Raw genomic sequence first — 18,279 nt, forward strand, 5'->3', positions numbered from 1 at the left:
TCATCATTTGGCCTCAAGCCGCAGATTACCAGCCCAGTCGTATCACTTCTCATTTTTGCCTTGACACAGCTGGGCTTCAAATTGACAAGCATATTGTTTTTGATACATAGAAAAAACACTGGTCAGAATGTGTTAGAAAAAAAAGAGCCTTCTCCAAAAAGAAAATATCATTGGTGTTCAAGTCGCCTTAACAATAAACACTAATAATGACAACAAATTGTTTGTTCAATATTAACTGCATTTAACTGTGAGACAAATCAAAGATCGCCATAGGGAACACTTGGCTTGCTAGGAATGGTATGTTTTAATAATTCTGAGAGAAAAATTCTAATTCATCCACAACGTCAAAGGGTAACATTTCCCAGGGGAAATGAAATTAATCATGGCAAAGGAAAATGCAACTGAGTTAAATGCATTTTTTTTTATGCTATTAATACTTTTATTCTACTTTTCTGAGTGAATTCCCAAAGTGATGGGCTCTTGTTGGCAAAAAAACTCCAGAACAATCTGAGATGAGGCTTTCTGATCACCCACGCTTCATATCTGGGCCAATTCACAGGCCTTTGAGACAAGACAGATAGCGCCGCTGACACTAGGTTTCCAAAAGAGAGAGTGAATTTTTTAAAGCACATTATCTATCAAGGTGGTAACAGGTAAGATGTCTTTGGGGCTTCAGTTTAGGTCGGTGATTTCTAATCTACATAAATTTCCTTGGAACTGACTGTAAACTAGTTAAATGGTTGGCTGGTGACAAAAAGATGAGGAAAATAATGCATGCATATAAAGCAGCACAAAAGCTTTGGAGGGATTTGTATCTGTTCTGTAATTATGTTGGCGCATGGGAAATTAAAATTCTTGTTGGCCTCTCCCTTCGCTTTCTCCCACCCTCCAGGCCCCCTCATCTTGTCCCCAATAAATGAGCTCTTGGAGGAAAAGGTAGTTTGAGGTGGAAGAAAGCAAAGAGAAAGATGAGAGAGCAGGATGAAAAGACAGCCCAGCGAGAGCCTCCCTGTTCCCCAGTGAGGCACGGGGCTCTCACACAAGCAGGAAAGGCTGTTTTAATTAAAACCTGTGGTCGGTTCAAGGAAGAAAGTAGTTCAGATGAATAGTTTTCCTCATACATCCCTCATTACAGCTTGCACTTTGGGCTGTTTATGTTATTTCTCTAGACCAGGGGTGAACAGGGACAAATCTAGCCCAGCACCTGTGTTTGTATCACCCTCAAGAATGGTTTTTACATTTTTTACATAAATATCTACATATTACTCCCAGTTTTTCCTCTTAGCCTGCCAAGTCTAAAACACTTACTCTCTGGCCCTTTAAGAAAAAGGTTTCCACTCTTTCCTCTAGTTGAGACCTCCAGGGGGCAGCACTGCTCAGTACATTCCTTTTCTTTTTTTTAATCTCTTGGATTCTATAATGCCTGATGGTTAGATTTTTTTAAGTTCCAAAAGAGAATGCTAAATGCAGGAAGACATTTAAAAAAAAGAAGAAGAACCTAAGGCTTCAGTTCAGTTCAGTCACTCAGTCGTGTCCGACTCTTTGCGACCCCATGAATCACAGCACGCCAGGCCTCCCTGTCCATCACCAACTCCCAGAGTTCACTCAGACTCACGTCCATCGAGGCAGTGATGCCATCCAGCCATCTCATCCTCTGTTGTCCCCTTCTCCTCCTGCCCCCAATCCCTCCCAGCATCAGAGTCTTTTCCAATGAGTCAACTCTTCACATGAGGTGGCCAAAGTACTGGAGTTTCAGCTTTAGCATCATTCCTTCCAAAGAATCCCAGGCTGATTTCCTTCAGAATGGACTGGTTGGATCTCCTTGCAGTCCAAGGGACTCTCAAGGGTCTTAGAGGTGCTAATTGGCTGGTCAAAAGTCGGTAAAGGGAGACACAGCAGACTCCTACCTTGGAAGAATCTGTGTCCCAACTTGGAGAGGATAGTAAGAAGTTTTATAGTAATGGTGCAAAGAGGGTGTGATCAGCTTGTGGACGTACTTCTGATGGATTGGTGGTGAGGTAAGTAGGAGCCAGCATCACCAACCTTCAGGTTCCAACTGGTCTGGGGTCTTAAATGCTTGTGGGCAGAGTACCATCCTTAATCCGTAAACTTCTCCCACCTGTAGTGGGTTTCAGAGATACTGTAGTTCAGCTGCAAAACAGCTCAAAGATATTGTTGTGTGTATCCATTGATAGGGAAGGGCTTCCCTGATGGCTCAGTGGGTAAAGAATCTGCCTGCAATGCAAGAGACACAGCAGATGTGAGTTTGATCCCTGGGTTGGGAAGATCCCCTGGAAAAGGAAATGGCAACCCACCCCAGTATTCTTGCCTGGAAAATCCCATGGACAGAGGATCCTGGCAGACGGGCCACAGTGCAAAGGGTTGCAAAGAATAGGACACGACTTAGCAACTAAACACACTTTTTAATAGGGAACCAGGACCATGCCCTAGAGTTGCACTATTGTTTCTCTTGACTTTCTCCCTGGTCTCCCTCCTTTCCCTAATTAGCAACTGCTTGAATATGCCCATTGGAATTCAGGGAAGGTCTGGAGGCTGATTTTCCAAAAATCAAAAAAACAAGGGACACAGGAAGGCTTTGTGCCCAGGAACTCCACACGACCCTGCAAAGGGTACCTTGATGGAGAGAGGCCAACGCGTTTTTTAAAAAAGCAAACAAACAAACTAATCTTATTCCTAAGGAGAGGTACAGTTTGAGACTCAATCCCTGGGTAAGTGACAATCCTGACATTGTCCTAAACAATATATTTATGATTATATGGGCCTTTGGGGAGGCACTGCAAAACACTTACTGTGAGGCTCAAAACTGATTTATGACGTACTTAATGGTAAACTGAGAGAGGAGAAACACATTGAGAAAATAAAATAAATTTCTTTCATTATGTTTACTAAGAATTACACCAGGGAGAACATAATTTGTTTGGTACATTTTATGCCCATTTTGAATGTCTCAAGTGATAAGAATTTCTGACTCTTTCCTTGGGGGAGGTAGGGACTATCCCTAAGCTAATACTTTTCATTGTCATTCATGTTTTCCAGGCAATAGTTCAAGGTATAATAGGTTTACTCACCACTCTACACAGATGCTGAATTGAAACCTTTCTAATAATACCCAAACTGTATTCTAATTTTTTGCTATGCTTTCAAAAGCTTGGGGATATAAAACCTTGATGTGTATATTTTAACAAATATTGATGCTTTCTTTGGAATTTGGGAGGCAAGTGTCAATGGATTGGATATAACTAAATGAATTGGATAGAACTAAACACTTTGACCTGTCATCTGGTCAGTTGTGATTAGCCTAGGTGATATTGCATAGGTGAACTGTGCTTTTATGTTACCTAGACAGTGTTAGAGAGAAACCCTTCATTCCTCTCCAGAGTGCTCTTTTGAAAGTCTTGCTGCTCTAGTTAGTTCAATGCTATTTATTTTTACTTGTGTTCATTACTTTAGTCCTCAGGAGTAATGTTCAATGTTTAGCAACAATAAATTTTATTTCCCACGTGACAGCCTGGTTACAAAGCTGATACAAATCCCTCTAAATCTTTCGTGTCGCCTAGTATGCATTCATTATTTTCTTCATCTTTTTGTCACCAGCCAACCATTTAACTCATTTACAGTCAGTTCCAAAGTAATTTATGTAGATTAGGAATCAAGAGTAGGCAAAGCCCTCCAGGCATCTCACTTGGCCCTCTCAGCTGTGGATTGGGGTCTTCCTCTATCAAACCAACCCTTCATCCAAGCTCTTCAGAGCTGCGATGCTGGCTTATTTAACTTCCACTGTCAGAACACACACTCTCTAATCATAATCAATCGACAAACAATTATTTATTTCTAGCCATGTAATGCTCTCCTAAGAAGTTGCTCCGGGTAAAAAAATCAATAAATAAAACCAAAATAAGTGACAACAGATGGCAAGAAGGCAATATGAAACAAGTGATTTTTCAGAGTTGATTTAAATGCTTAGCTAAGCATTCCAGAAAGTCTTGTCATTTCAAAAGCGAGTGTTGTACATACAGGGTAGAGGGAATCAAGTGGTCCTCAACGAAACTGTCTCTCGGTATTAATTTATCAAAGGGTGGACCAAGACAACCTACATTAAAATATATTTTGACTATTCAAGCTGTTTTGGACAGTTTTTAAATATTACTCCTGTAAAAGTCAAAATGGAATTAGTACTGCTAAGAGAGCTCTCTAAAATAGAGCTGAGAGACCACTGAGAAAATGTGCATGTACACATCTCGACTGGATGGTATCTAACCTTTTTGTTAATCAACAACTTATATTTCAAATCACATATCTCATAGAAAAAAAGAACAGGGAATCAGGTCAGGTTGTATGAAAAAATAATAAAATGCAGGTTTGTCCTGGTTGCTCTGTTAACACCTGGGACAGGCTCTCCCTGACATCAGGCACTGCAGCAGCCCTTGTCGGCTGCCCCTTGCCAGACGCACCCTGGGCACAGTTGGCACATCCAGGGGCCATCAGGAGCAGCAGCTCTTCTTGCAGGAGGTGTATCTGTAGGTTTCACAGCTGCAGGAGCAGCTGGGGTCCATTTGGAGGGAGGTGAGGCTGGGGGTGCAAAGCCAGAAAGCAGGCTCACTTGTCTGGTGGGAGGTGTGTTGGAGCCGAGGAACCCAGGTACCCTAAAGGAATCAGACCTTTAGGCTGCATCATCTCATCACTGGCAACCAGACATCTACCCAGTGTTCCAGAGACTCAAGATAGGTATCAGACCTCGACTGTAAAACAGCTCGTGACAGCCAATTTACTGCATCCTTACCCTGAAACAACTCATGGTAGCCATCCCTTAAGGACAAATATTTCCTTCCCTGTGTCAGACACAGTTTTTGGCCTTGTAAGCCTCTGACTCTTTCTCTTCCCCAGAATGTTTTCATTTTTACCTAAATCTGTGTCTCCAGAATTACAGTTCTTGTGATTCCAGATAAAGCTCTTTTCTTATTTGCAGCCTTCTGCACTGGGGGACAGGGTTGTTGCTATTGTTGACACTCCAATACAAAAAAATCTCCTTGTCTATTTAGGGTATATCAGAAATGGACAATGCAGTTTCTCTAAGGTAAAGTCGATCATCAAATATTTATTGACTTCAGGTCAGTTCAGTTGCTCAGTCGTGTCTGACTCTTTGTGACCCCATGAACCACAGCACACCAGGCCTCCCTGTCCATCACCAACTCCCAGAGTTTACCCAAACTCGCGTCCATTGAGTCAGTGATACCATCCAACCATCTCATCCTCTGTTGTCCCCTTTTCCTCCTGCCTTAAATCTTTCCAAGTATCAGGGTCTTTTCAAATGAGTTGGCTCTTTGCATCAGGTGGCCAAAGTATTGGAGTTTCAGCTTCAATATCAGTCCTTCCAATGAACACCCAGGACTGATCTCCTTTAGGATGAACTGGTTGGATCTCCTTGCAGTCCAAGGGACTCTCAAGAGTCTTCAACACCACAGTTCAAAAGCCTCAATTCTTATGCACTCAGCTTTCTTTATGGTCCAACTCTCACATTCATAGATGACTACTGGAAAAAAACATAGCCTTGACTAGATGGACCTTTGTTGGCAAAGTAATGTCTCTGCTTTTGAATATGCTGTCTAGGTTGGTCATAACTTTCCTTCCAAGGAGTAAGCGTCTTTTAATTTCATGGCTGCATTCACCATCTGCAGTGATTTTGGAGCCCAAAAAAATAATCAGCCACTGTTTCCACCGTTTCCCCATCTATTTGCCATGAAGAGATGAGACCGGATGCCATGATCTTAGTTTTTGGAATGTTGAGCTTTAAGCCAACTTTTTCACTCTCCTCTTTCACTTTCATCAAGAGGCTCTTTAGTTCTTCTTCACTTTCTGCCATAAGGGTGGTGTCATCTGCGTATCTGAGATTATTGATATTTCTCCCAGCAATCTTGATTCCAGCTTGTGCTTCTTCCAACCCAGCGTTTCTCATGATGTACTCTGCATATAAATTAAATAAGCAGGGTGACAATATACAGCCTTAATGAACTCCTTTTCCTATTTGGAACCAGTCTGTTTTTCTATGTCTATTTCTAACTGTTGCTTCCTGACGTGCATACAGATTTCTCAAGAGGCAGATCAGGTGGTCTGGTATTCCCATCTCTTTCAGAATTTTCCACAGTTTATTGTGATCCACACGGTCAAAGGCTTTGGCATAATCAATAAAGCAGAAATAGATGTTTTTCTGGAACTCTCTCACTTTTTTGATGATCCAGCGGATATTGGCAATTTGATCTCTGGTTCCTCTGCTTTTTCTAAAACCAGCTTGAACATCTGGAAGTTCATGGTTCATGTATTGCTGAAGCCTGGCTTGGAGAATTTTGAGCATTACCTTACTAGCGTGTGAGATGAGTGCAATTGTGCGGTAGTTTGAGCATTCTTTGGCATTGCCTTTCTTTGGGATTGGAATGAAAACTGACCTTTTCCAGTCCTGTGGCCACTGCTGAGTTTTCCATATTTGCTGGCATATTGAGTGCAGCACTTCCACAGCATCATCTTTAGGATTTGAAATAGCTCAACTGGAATTCCATCACCTCACTAGCTTTGTTGAGAGTCACTGTTTACTCTGTCTTATGTTGAGAGCTATAGAGAATGTCATAAATGGACTCAAAGAAGTGATGATTGAAGACCCCTTAATACAAAGTTGTCAACAAGAAGGCCAAATCCAAAAGGATGGAAAGCGTGGAGGGAAAGAGAGGTGTATCTATATATCCCTTTCTTCTCCTGTTTTATCCCCAAAGCTTTCCCAGCCACCACCCATCAAATTGAACTTGATGTATTAGGACATGGGTGCCATCAGACCTTTTAAAGCAGAAATAGAATAAAGCCATTGTCATACCATTTTTTCATGGGGTTCTCAAAGCAAGAATCCTGAAGTGGTCTGTCATTCCTTTTCCAGCAACAAAACTAAGACACTTACACGTTGGAAGAAAAGCTATGACAATCCAAGAGAGCATATTAAAAAGCAAAGACAAAGTGATGTATAGTCAAAGCTATGGTTTTTCCAGTAGTCATGTACAGATGTGAGAATAGGACCATAAAGAAGGCTAAGCACTGAAGAATCAATGCTATTGAATTATGGTGTTAGAGAAGACTTTTGAGGGTCCCTTGGACAGCAAGGAGATCAAACCAGTCAATCCTAAAGGAAATCAGTCCTGAATGTTTACTGGAAGGACTGATGCTGAAGCTGAAGCTCCAATACTTTGGCCACCTGATGTGAAGAACCAACTCATTGGTAAAGAAGCTGATGCTTGGAAAGATTGAGGGCAGGAAAAGAAGGGAGAGACAGAGGATGAGATGGTTGGATGGCATCACTGACTCACTGGACATGAGTTTGAGCAAACTCTGGAAGACAGTGAAGGACAGGGAAGCCTGGCATGCTGCAGTCCACAGGGTCGCAAAGAGTCTTAAATAGCATGAACAAGGATAAGGCCATAGAAACAAGAGCAACCAACTTTTCTTGTAAACAAGTTCTGGATGGCATTTGCAAAGCTCTGCCCAAATTTTCTGTGGCTCTAATGAAGTAAGCCACACACACACACACAAAACCCTGCCTCCAAATGAGATTGTATCTAGACCATGTTCAGCAGACTCATGCTTTATTTATGCCTTTTTAAAATTACATTATTAAAGAAAAAAATCTTTGAAAAGCCCAAATTTATAACTGTGTCCTTTTAGAAATTAGGTCATGAGAAGTTGAGTCAAAACAAAAGATTTAAGACTGCCCAATCCAAAGCAACACAACCAAAACCTTCATCAAGGGTAAAAATTCACCCAAACAGAATTATGGTGTTGAGAAGATAAAACCTATATATCAAATTTTCTTACTGAAACGATTAGGATGTTTTGGAATTTTATTATATTTGACCATCTACTCATTAGTTAAATATGTAATTTTTTAATCCACCATTATTTTACCATGCCTTCAAGTTTAAAAAAATATTGTGGGTCATGGTTTTCTTTTGAGTTAGTAATTAATCTGTTCCTATTGAAGTTGATTTTCCACACCTCTTTTCATACTGGAAGTTTCTTTCCAAATTATTTCATCTTCTGGACCATTCTAAATAGCAATAGGCCGAGCTTCATTAATAAACGCCTAACAGTTCTCTCACCTCTTCATCAGGGGTGCTCGGGGTCAGTGTCGGGAGGATGTGTGCAGTCTTTCCCCAGCTTCTGTGCTTTGATGGTGACTAGAAGCAGCCAAACTCCCTTGGCTAGTTTGCATGTTAAAGGTAGTACTGGCAGGTGTCTGGTTGAAGATCTAAAAGCTCCTCTCTTGTGTGTACAAGGGCAAACTCTCTTCAGTGACATGAATTGAAATAAGAAGCATATTCAATAAACTTCAATAACCCTTTGTACCCACTTTTTTAAGCCAGAAAACCTGTATTAGAGAAAGTTTGGACCTAATGTTTTCTACTGTGTCACTCTGCCCAACTTGCCTTAGTTGTCAACATAAAACCTTTTAATGTGTCCCTGCTTCCTGATTCTACCAAACAGAGGCAGAAAACTCCAAGTCTGGTTTTTTAATTGTTTTTTCACTTCTTTTCAATTTCTAATTCCACTTGCAGATCACTCACTTGTTTTTTATACAGAGCAGAAGTGCTTGAATTATGCATAAAACCTTTTAAAAGGCATTTTTTCAGATAAAACACTTTGTATTATCAAGCATTGTAAAATTATTATTGCACATCACTTTTATTATGTAGCTCATTTTAAATGGGCCAGAATATTTAATCATCCAAGAAAAGCCATAGTTTATAGCTTAAAATTGAAAATATATCTGCACATTTTTTCCATAAAATATGCATGCATGATTTTCAGCTCCATTTAACTAATGTGTTTTGGAAATATGTTACAATAGTAAATGCAACAAATCTCAGTTGAGGGAAAAAAAGTAATATAAAAAGTTGATTAATAGCAATGTATACTTTTTTTCATTTTACAGAAGTCCCTATTATGAAATATGAATCATTTTACATAGATAACCTCTGTATTTCTGTGCCGTTTATCTAAACTGTAGTATATTACAACTCTGGGTGCAGAATTGCAAATTACGTCAAAGAAACAGTCAAAACAACATAAATTACCCATAATGCACTTGCAAAGAAAACGTTGCAACTGTTAAAGAATTAAAGAGTAATCCAAAAAAAATCAGATAATGCCTACAGCCTGGATATAAGTAGGATCAGAAATGTAATACATTTGCAATTATATTATTGAAAATTATTTCTTAGTTGAACTAGTGATGTAAAAATGGAAACTGTGAGGTCATTTGGATTAATGATCTTCATAGTCAGATCCTGGTAAGCATCTAAAACATGTATGGCCCTGTATGTAAAACACATTTCCTAGATGGCATCACTTTTCTCAGATGTAACTTCACAGTAAAACTGAGCCAGTCTTTAAAACATGTATTAAAAAATTTGTATGGGAGCACATTTCCGTAAGGCAAAATTGGTTTGTGGTTTCTACTGTAAGAAAGAGAATTACTGTGCACAGTATAGGAAGTCTAATTTTATGGTCTGCATGACTGGGTAGTAGCTAGAGTTTTCAGCTCCACCACACATGTCATGAATAACAATACGTTGAATTTACATAGCTATTTCCTCAGTGGAATTCCAAGACCACATAATCTCATTTAGACTCATAACATCTCTCCCAGGAACCATGAAGTAAGAAATATCTCCATTTTAAACAACGGAAAAGGAGGAGGCATATAGAGATTGAACCACATCTGGCACCAAAGAGATTAAAAAATATAATACTTTCCTAATAATGGCAGAACTTCCAACAATCCACTCAGAGAGATTCCAAGAGTGCAGACCCTGCTGACCACGCACAGGTGCCACACTTTCACAGTGGCCAACTCAGACCACTGCTGTAAAACAGACGAGCCTCAGTATTGGGAGAACCAGACTTCCCCATTTTCAACACTGACCCTGCACCTTTTTACACCCAGACCACTACCAACTACCACCACCTCTCACACCGCCTATCCCTACCTCAGGATTGTGCTTAGTCGCTTAGTTATGTATGACTGTGACCCCATGGACTGTGGCCTGCCAGGCTCCTCTGTCCATGGGGATTCTCCAGGCAAGAATACTGGAGTGGGTTGCCATGCCCTCCTCCAGGGGATCTTCCCAACCCAGGGATCAAACCCAGGTCTCCTGTACTGCAGGCAGATTCTTTACCATCTGAGATACCAGGGAAGCCCTATGCCTTCTATTAATAGGGCCCAGCACTCATCCCTTGGTTCAGCCCTTAATGGCTCTGGTCTTCCTAGACTTTGGCTTCTGCAAACTAGATCTTCTTCCCTGCTCTTACCATTGATTAGCATATCTAAACACAGGACTCTCCTCCTCACCTTGGACTTCTGGGCCTCAGGTCTCCTTCCTGACTTCTCCTTCCACATGGGAACTGTTGATCATCTTTCAGCCCAGCCTGAGACTCAGCATTCCCACACATTACTCCATAGGCTAGACGCTAGCCAGCCCACCTGCAGTCTGGATCTGCATGGCCCCAGCTGCCACTTGAGGGCAAGCAGCTCCTGTAGCAGTGGACTCTAACATACTTCTATATGACTGATGGCCTGAACACCGGGGTAAGGAGGACAGAATCACAGACCTAGACCCCAGACAGCCTTGCCATTCTGTGGCCATGGCTGTACTGCCCAGTGACCAGCCAGCAATGCTAGTCATCTTCACGTTCTTCAACACAGAGGGGACGTGAAGGCAATTAGTGGCTGGACAAATAGCTCCAAGAGGTAGGTTCTGCAAGCAATGAAATGTAGCAAAATATTAATACAATCTTCCTAGGAGATGCAGCATTGAGTAATTGTGGTCTTCTTGCTCAAAATCTAGCCCCAGGCCTGTATTGCTCTTGTAATCATTTATATCACCACCAAAACAAAACAAAAAACTAGCAGCATGGGGGGCTTTTCTGCTGAGAAACTAACCAGTTTCCTAAGATGCTCATCTGTTGTCAGTGAGCAACTTGCAAACCACTTTGAGACAGGCAGGATACTGCCTCTTGGGAAGGTAGAGAGGTCAGTTTGACTGTTTAACTTGGCCTTAAAAACTATGCCCCATAAATGCTGATATTTTTCTCTTGGTGCTGATCCTCCCTGGCCATTTCCTGACTTGATTCCACCTTGTTCTTATAGCTTCTCACCATCACTCCAGACACTGCTCTGCAGCGCTGGTTACCAGTGAGCCAAGCCCCAGGCTGAACCAATTAGTGCCTCATCCATCTGAATACACTTAAGTTCAATGCTCTAGTGCCCTGGTCAGCGGAGAAGGCAATGGCACCCCACTCCAGTACTTTTGCCTGGAAAATCCCATGGATGGAGGAGTCTGGTAGGCTGCAGTCCAAGGGGTCGCTAAGATTGGACACAGCTGAGCGACTTCACTTTCACTTTTCACTTTCATGCATTGGAGAAGGAAATGGCAACCCACTCCAGTGTTCTTGCCTGAAGAATCCCAGGGACGGGGGCGCCTGGTGGGCTGCCACCTATGGGGTCGCACAGAGTCGGACACGACTGAAGCGACTTAGCAGCAGCCGCCCTGGTCAGTAGCCTCTCCCAACTGAGCAATTGGTTTAAGTGATTTTCAATCATCACTGTCCATTTACACTCACTCCTGACCTCTCCAACCAAAAAGCAAAAATCTAAGAATTGTATGTTTCTTATATATTTTTTCACTGAACATCCATTTCCCTTATTTTTTCTTCAGTACATAATTTTGTTCAGTATGGAAGTGAACCTAGCTGAAAAATTCTCCTTCCTGGACTCCCCTGCAGTTAGGGTGGCCCTGAGACACAGTTGCCTTTTTTTTTTTTTTGGCTGCACTGAGTCTTCATTATTGCTCAAAGGCTTTCTCTAGTTGCAGTGAGCGGGGGCTACTCTCTACTTGCGGTGCAGGGGTTTCCCATTGTGGTAGCTTCTTTTGTTGCAGAGCACAGCCTCTAGAGTATATGGGCTTCAGTAATTGTGGCACACAGGCTTCAGTTGCCCCCAGGGCATGTGGAATCTTCCTGGACTAGGGATCAAACCCATTTCCCTGCACCCACAGCAGAGTCTCAATCACTGGGCCACCAGGGAAGTCCTGAGACCCAGATCTTAACTCTAGGTGCAGAAGGAAGTCTTTGGAGAGAGCATCCCTTTCCAAACACCAAAGATAGAGGCAAACAGGCTGGGCACTTCTTCCAGTATAGAATGTGTAGTTGGAGCCAGAGATAGAAAAGTGAACTCACAATCATTAGGCAACACACCTGAAGATAAACACTAAGGATGAAGAAGGAGCTAGGACTCTGATGCATTGTGTGGGTGCTTCCCCAGCCATGGACTGCCCACCTCTGGACTTATTATAAGAAAAAATAAATAAAACCCCTGTTTGGTTAAGGCATGCGGTCAGATATTTCTATTCTTCTATTACTTGTAATCAAATGCCTTCCTACCTTATACTTGCTTTCTTCTTTGCCCATGGAATTTCTACTAGACTGGTCTATAATTGTCACATCCTAATGGCCAAAGCTCAGGTCTTATTTTCACACTTCCTGGCTTTTTACTTTTTAGCTGGAAACATATGCAACATTTGACCTATAAGACTAAAGCCCCTTCATCTTTTGCAAAAGCACAATAATGATGAAATAAAATAATATTTAAGCATGAATACTTCAACTATACACCCTGGCTTAAACCAAGGGAACTGGAGAACAAAGAAAGCAAATCATTTCATCAAGATTTAAAGAAGAGAAGATCAAGGTTTACATCTTCTCTTCATTATTCACTATTTGTACAGACATGAGCCACCCACTTAACTCTCTCCAAGCTTCAGTTTGTCTATAAAATGGAGATAACAATAATGTCTACCAATAGTTGCCATCACTCAATGAAAAAGCAGACATATGAACAATAATAGTTATTATTGACTGTAATAATTATCTAAGAGTCTTTTCATTATGTGAATAAAAATGCATTTTGACCTATTTTCTTTTCGGAATGTATTTTCTACAATTTTTATAATACCCTCCCCACCATTTCCAGAAAAAAAGGATAAGGTAAAGGAGTTAGAAGCTATCTTTCCTGTGAATGCTCGATTCTAATTAGAATCCTAAGAAGGATTCCTCCAGCTGTGGATTGGGTGCATTGATAACACAATGCATCTGGGACACATTGATAATCCAGCCCATACCAGTGAAGCGCAAAAGAGCAGATACCCTCCCCCTGTATGACGTAAAAACCGAGCACCCAAAGCCAACTAAAACCAGAAAATTGGAAATTTTCTAGTGAGCACATTTTTTTCTAGTAAGCACATTCATTAAGGGGGGTTTCTTTCCCTTTGTATACCACGAATTCATCTATTCTTCACCATGCCTTAAACAGAGATTATCCTCTACGTTATATGAGTGTGTGCCATATTACTACAATTTTTTGGAAACTATAGAAAAAGCAAAACCAATCTGTAAAATTTGTCTTCTTTCTCTTCCTCCTTTCATTTTTCTACTTATTAATAATTGACCATAAATATCCAGAAACTACAAAGATTCGGTTAGAATTTGATATATGTCATAAATTTACAGAAGAAAGTACCTGAAACCAAGGACAAAGGGATTCTTAAGAATGCTGAAAAGCAGTGCACGTTTCTAAGAATCTTCTCACAATGACAACAGCTCTCCTCAAGTTGTCATTGTCATTTCCATAATGCTTAGATCCTGAGATTTTAAAGTGCGTGTACTGTCTGCAATACACAGCACCGGGCTGACGAGGGCTACAAACATTTCCTTGTAGAGTTTGGGCTTTTGTCCCTTCTGTCAAGGTTGGTGAGTGTCACTGTCTTCATTGCTGCCTGCGTTTCATGCAGATCTGGACATTAACTTCTGTACCAATTTCTATGAATACTCATTGCAACCTTGTTGATCATCAAGCCTGACAAGGTTAAACTTGAGAACGTGAAAGTCGGCTGAAAGCAGACTGGAGAAGTGTGCTCAGAGAAGTGTCTGGATGTTCCCAAGCCTGGGAAGAGAAAGTGCTGGTGCCTCTCCTCGCATCCCTGAAGCCTGAATCGAGCCCCCCGGGCCTGGCCCCCAGCTCTGTCCCCCCTGGGGAACTGGCCCCCAGCTCTGTTCCCCCTGGGGAACTGGCCCCCAGCTCTGTCCCCCCTGGGGAACTGGCCCCCAGCTCTGTTCCCCTGGGGAACTGGCCCCGAGTCTAGTCTTGTCACCTTTCCTGCCACTGAGGCACGGGCTGTGTGAAGGAAAGCAGGTCATTTGGAGTCTCGGACAGAGAGGATATTTGTGCAACTGCTTACCTTCTCTAAAATGCCATTGCTTTTCCTACTTAACAGCTTTAAAATGTAAAAATTAGTAACAGTGTATGGGTACCTTCTCAAGGTTTTGGGCTAGGGGATAGAAGAAGCTAAACAGAATGACTCCTCCCCAGACCAGCTTGTTATCAAGAGCCTTAAATATCTAGATCCTTCAACACGACCGTCTCCCACCTCCTCCACCTCCTCCAGTTAGTGACTATACTTGCCTGTTTTCTTGATACCAGTCCCTGGGTGAAACAGCTGGTGTACTATACTACTGTACTTTTCAGAGTACTGTGCTGTACTCTGAACCCCATTATACATGGGGTTTTTTTGTTGTTGTTTATTTTTATATTTGTTTGGTTTTTATGTATTATTTGCATGAAAAGTATCATAAACTTATTACAGTACAGTACTATAAAGCTAATTGTGTTAGTTGTGTACCCAGGCTAAACTTTGTTGGACTTACAAGCAAATTGGACTTAGGAATGTGCTCTTATTTGTTCGTATGTTGGGGACTACTATAATTATCATCCCCATTTTATAGATGAAAAGCTAGAGAGGAAAAGCAAATGCTTTGCCCAGGATTCCACAGCAAATGAACTACTAAGTGGCAAAGCTGAGAGTTGAACCTCAGTAGTCTGCTCTGACTTTCCCCAAGCGAGCCCCATGATCTTGGAGACTGTGGGGGAGGGGAGGTGACAAGTTTTATTAGTCCATTTGGGTATACATTTCAAGCCACTTTCACTAACCGAGCTCTAAGAATAATGAAGTTATTTGGTTACTCCAATCGGACTCCTGTGTCTGTTTCTCAATTGTTTCAGAATTTAGATGGAAAGGGTTGCAAATTGCTTGCTCCCTCAGAAACCCCAACACTGACCTTGTCCGCTTTTACTGAAGTAGGATAAAGGATTGAAATTAGATAACCCTGTCTTTCCAATTTACTCCAAACTGGGGACACTTAGCTCAGTTAGGGAGCATTCATGCTTCTCCTGTCCAGTGACTAGACTTTCTTCCTCAACACTTGGGTCATCACTATATCAAGGACTCCCTAATTTCCCTGGTCCTCCAGCAGCCTTCCCACAGTTCAAATTTCTTATATAATCTGGGTTTCCTTCCACTATGACTAAGTAGAGGAGGTGGGAGTCCCTTATTGATGGGTTAGCCCAGGTTCTCTGAGGGTCCACACACCCAATTACACATCTCACCCATCATTCAAGTTCCAAGTGCACTCCTCTTACTCCATGAGCACACGACAGCCCGCTTTGTTCTCTCACCCACTTTACATGTGTGTGTACATGCTTAGTTGCTCAGTTGTGTCTGACTCTGCAACCCCTTGGATTGTAGCCTGCCAGGCTCCTCTGTCCATGGGATTCTCCAGACAAGAATACTGGAGTGGGTAGCGATTCCCTTCTCCGGGGGATCTTCCCAACCCAGGGATTGAACCTGGGTCTCCTGCATTGCAGGTGAATTCTTTACCATCTGAGCCACCAGGGAAGCTCACTGTAAACTTATAATCTAAAGCAAAAGCTTTCAACAATTATTTATTGGGTACCATTTGCACCTTGGAAATACCATCTGAAGTACCATTTGCTCTTTGGAAGAAAAGCTATGACCAACCTAGACAGCACATTAAAAAGCAGAGACATTACTTTGCCAACAAAGGTCAATCTAGTCAAAGCTATGGTTTTTCCAGTGGTCATTTATGGATGTGAGAGTTGGACTGTGAAGAAAGCTGAGCACCAAAGAATTGATGCTTTTGAACTGTGGTGTTGGAGAAGACTCTTGAGAGTCCCTTGGACTGCAAGGAGATCCAATCAGTCAATCCTAAAGGAAATCAGTCCTGAATATTCATTGGAAGGACTGATGCCGAAGCTGAAACTCCAATGCTTTGGCCACCTGATGTGAAGAGCCCACACATTGGTAAAGATTGTGATGCTGAGAAGCATTGAGGACAGGAGGAAAGAGGGCAACAGAGGATGAGATGGCCGGATGGCATCACCAACTCGATGGCCATGAGTTTGAGTTTGAATTTGAGTTGGTGATGGACAGGGAGGCCTAGTGTGCTGCAGTCCATGGAGTTGCAAAGAGTCAGACACAACTGAGCAACTGAACTAAACTGAACCATTTGAAGTGAACTGAAAGTTGCTCGGTCATGTCCGACTCTTTGCAACACCATGGATTGTATAGTCCACGGAATTCTCCAGGCCAGAATACTGGAATGGGTAGCCTTTCCCTTCTCCAGCGGATCTTTCTGACCCAGGAATCGAACAGGAGTCTCCTGCATTGCAGGTGGATTCTTTACCAACTGAGCTATCAGGGAAGCCCAAGCACCATTTATGCACCTAGAATTCAGCAGCAAAGAAGAGATAAATGTGGCTTTTCTGTGGCTGGTCTCACTTACAATTCATTCAGCCTGAGTAAACAGCTGTAAGGGTATATGAATCTACATTTTTCTTCTCTAAGTTCCAGAAAAGCTGAGTGCCACTCAGGACTAAGCCAGAAAGTTTTGGAAAAGTTTATTCTATGTTCAAAAATAGGAAGGCCCATACAATTATCCAGTAGATAATGATTTCGATTAGAGATTTTGCCTTAGCTCTCGGATAGCTTTCATGGGGCCTACAAATCTTCTGATGTTGTTTGCAAATTTTTTGTGCATATACGTCTGTGCATTTTACTCTGGAAACGGTCTTTAGAATCTCCAGACCTCCATGAACCAGGTAAGGTTAAGAAACCATTGCTTTAGAGCAACTGTGATGAACGGACTCCTAAGGGAGAATCTGGTAGGATTTCTTCACACTCTGAGTCCTGGGGCTCTGGTCATACCACTAAAGAGACATGAAGTCAACTTGATGCCAGGGTACCATGGGTACAGAACATGCAACACTCTGGGTACCAAGCCAGGAGCACTATGGATACTGAGCCCACAGGGTCTTCTGTCTGTCCTTCTGCACAGCAACTACTGAAGGCATTTCCCCTAGGCTTTCTCTCCCTCAAAACTCCTCTTTCTGCTCTTCAATGTAGGGGAAGAAAGAGGTAGACAAGACATCACACACTGAGAGCATAAAAATCTGTGATTAAAATCTCTCCAATCAAAAAGAGGTTAAGTTTCCCTTTCACTTTATATTTTAATTTAACAAAATAAAATTTCAAAACCTTAATGTAACTTTATTATAACTTAACTTGTAGCACAAAAATAGTAAAGAGGCACTGAAACATTATCAGTCTCTCAGTTTGGAGAGTCTTTTTTTAAATATCCTGGAAAGTTGTGAGGCCATATAAAAATTCATAATATAATGATAAACTCATCATAGCTACAACAAGTCATGCTTTTGCTAAAATAAGGTGCTTATATTCAAGTTTGGATAAATTTAAAAAATAACTCTCTTTCTGGCTTACTTCACTCTGTATAATAGGCTCAGTAACTAATGCATGTATATGGAATTTAGAAAGATGGTAACAATAACCGTGTATACGAGACAGCAAAAGAGACACTGATGTATAGAACAGTCTTTTGGACTCTGTGGGAGAGGGAGAGGGTGGGATGATTTGGGAGAATGGCATTGAAACATGTATAATATCATATATGAAATGAGTCACCAGTCCAGGTTCAATGCACGTTATTGGATGCTTGGGGCTGGTGCACTGGGATGACCCAGAGGGATGGTATGGGGAGGGAGGAGGGAGGAGGGTTCAGGATGGGGAACACATGTATACCTGTGGCAGATTCATGTTGATATATGGCAAAACCAATACAATATTGTAAAGTTAAAAAATAAAAAAAATAATAATAACTCTCCCACTTTCCTCAATTTTCTGTATTTTTCACCTCCTTCTTTATATTTAAATACCCACCTTGCTATACTTCTGTTGCTTTCTTAAATTGTATTTTTTAAATTGGTAAATACATATATCTCCAAAGGGGAGAAAGACA

Source organism: Bos grunniens, chromosome 5 (genome assembly GCF_055505025.1).
Source record: "Bos grunniens cultivar Pamir isolate PY7600 chromosome 5, Bosgru_T2T1.0, whole genome shotgun sequence".
NCBI classification, from domain to species: domain Eukaryota; kingdom Metazoa; phylum Chordata; class Mammalia; order Artiodactyla; family Bovidae; genus Bos; species Bos grunniens.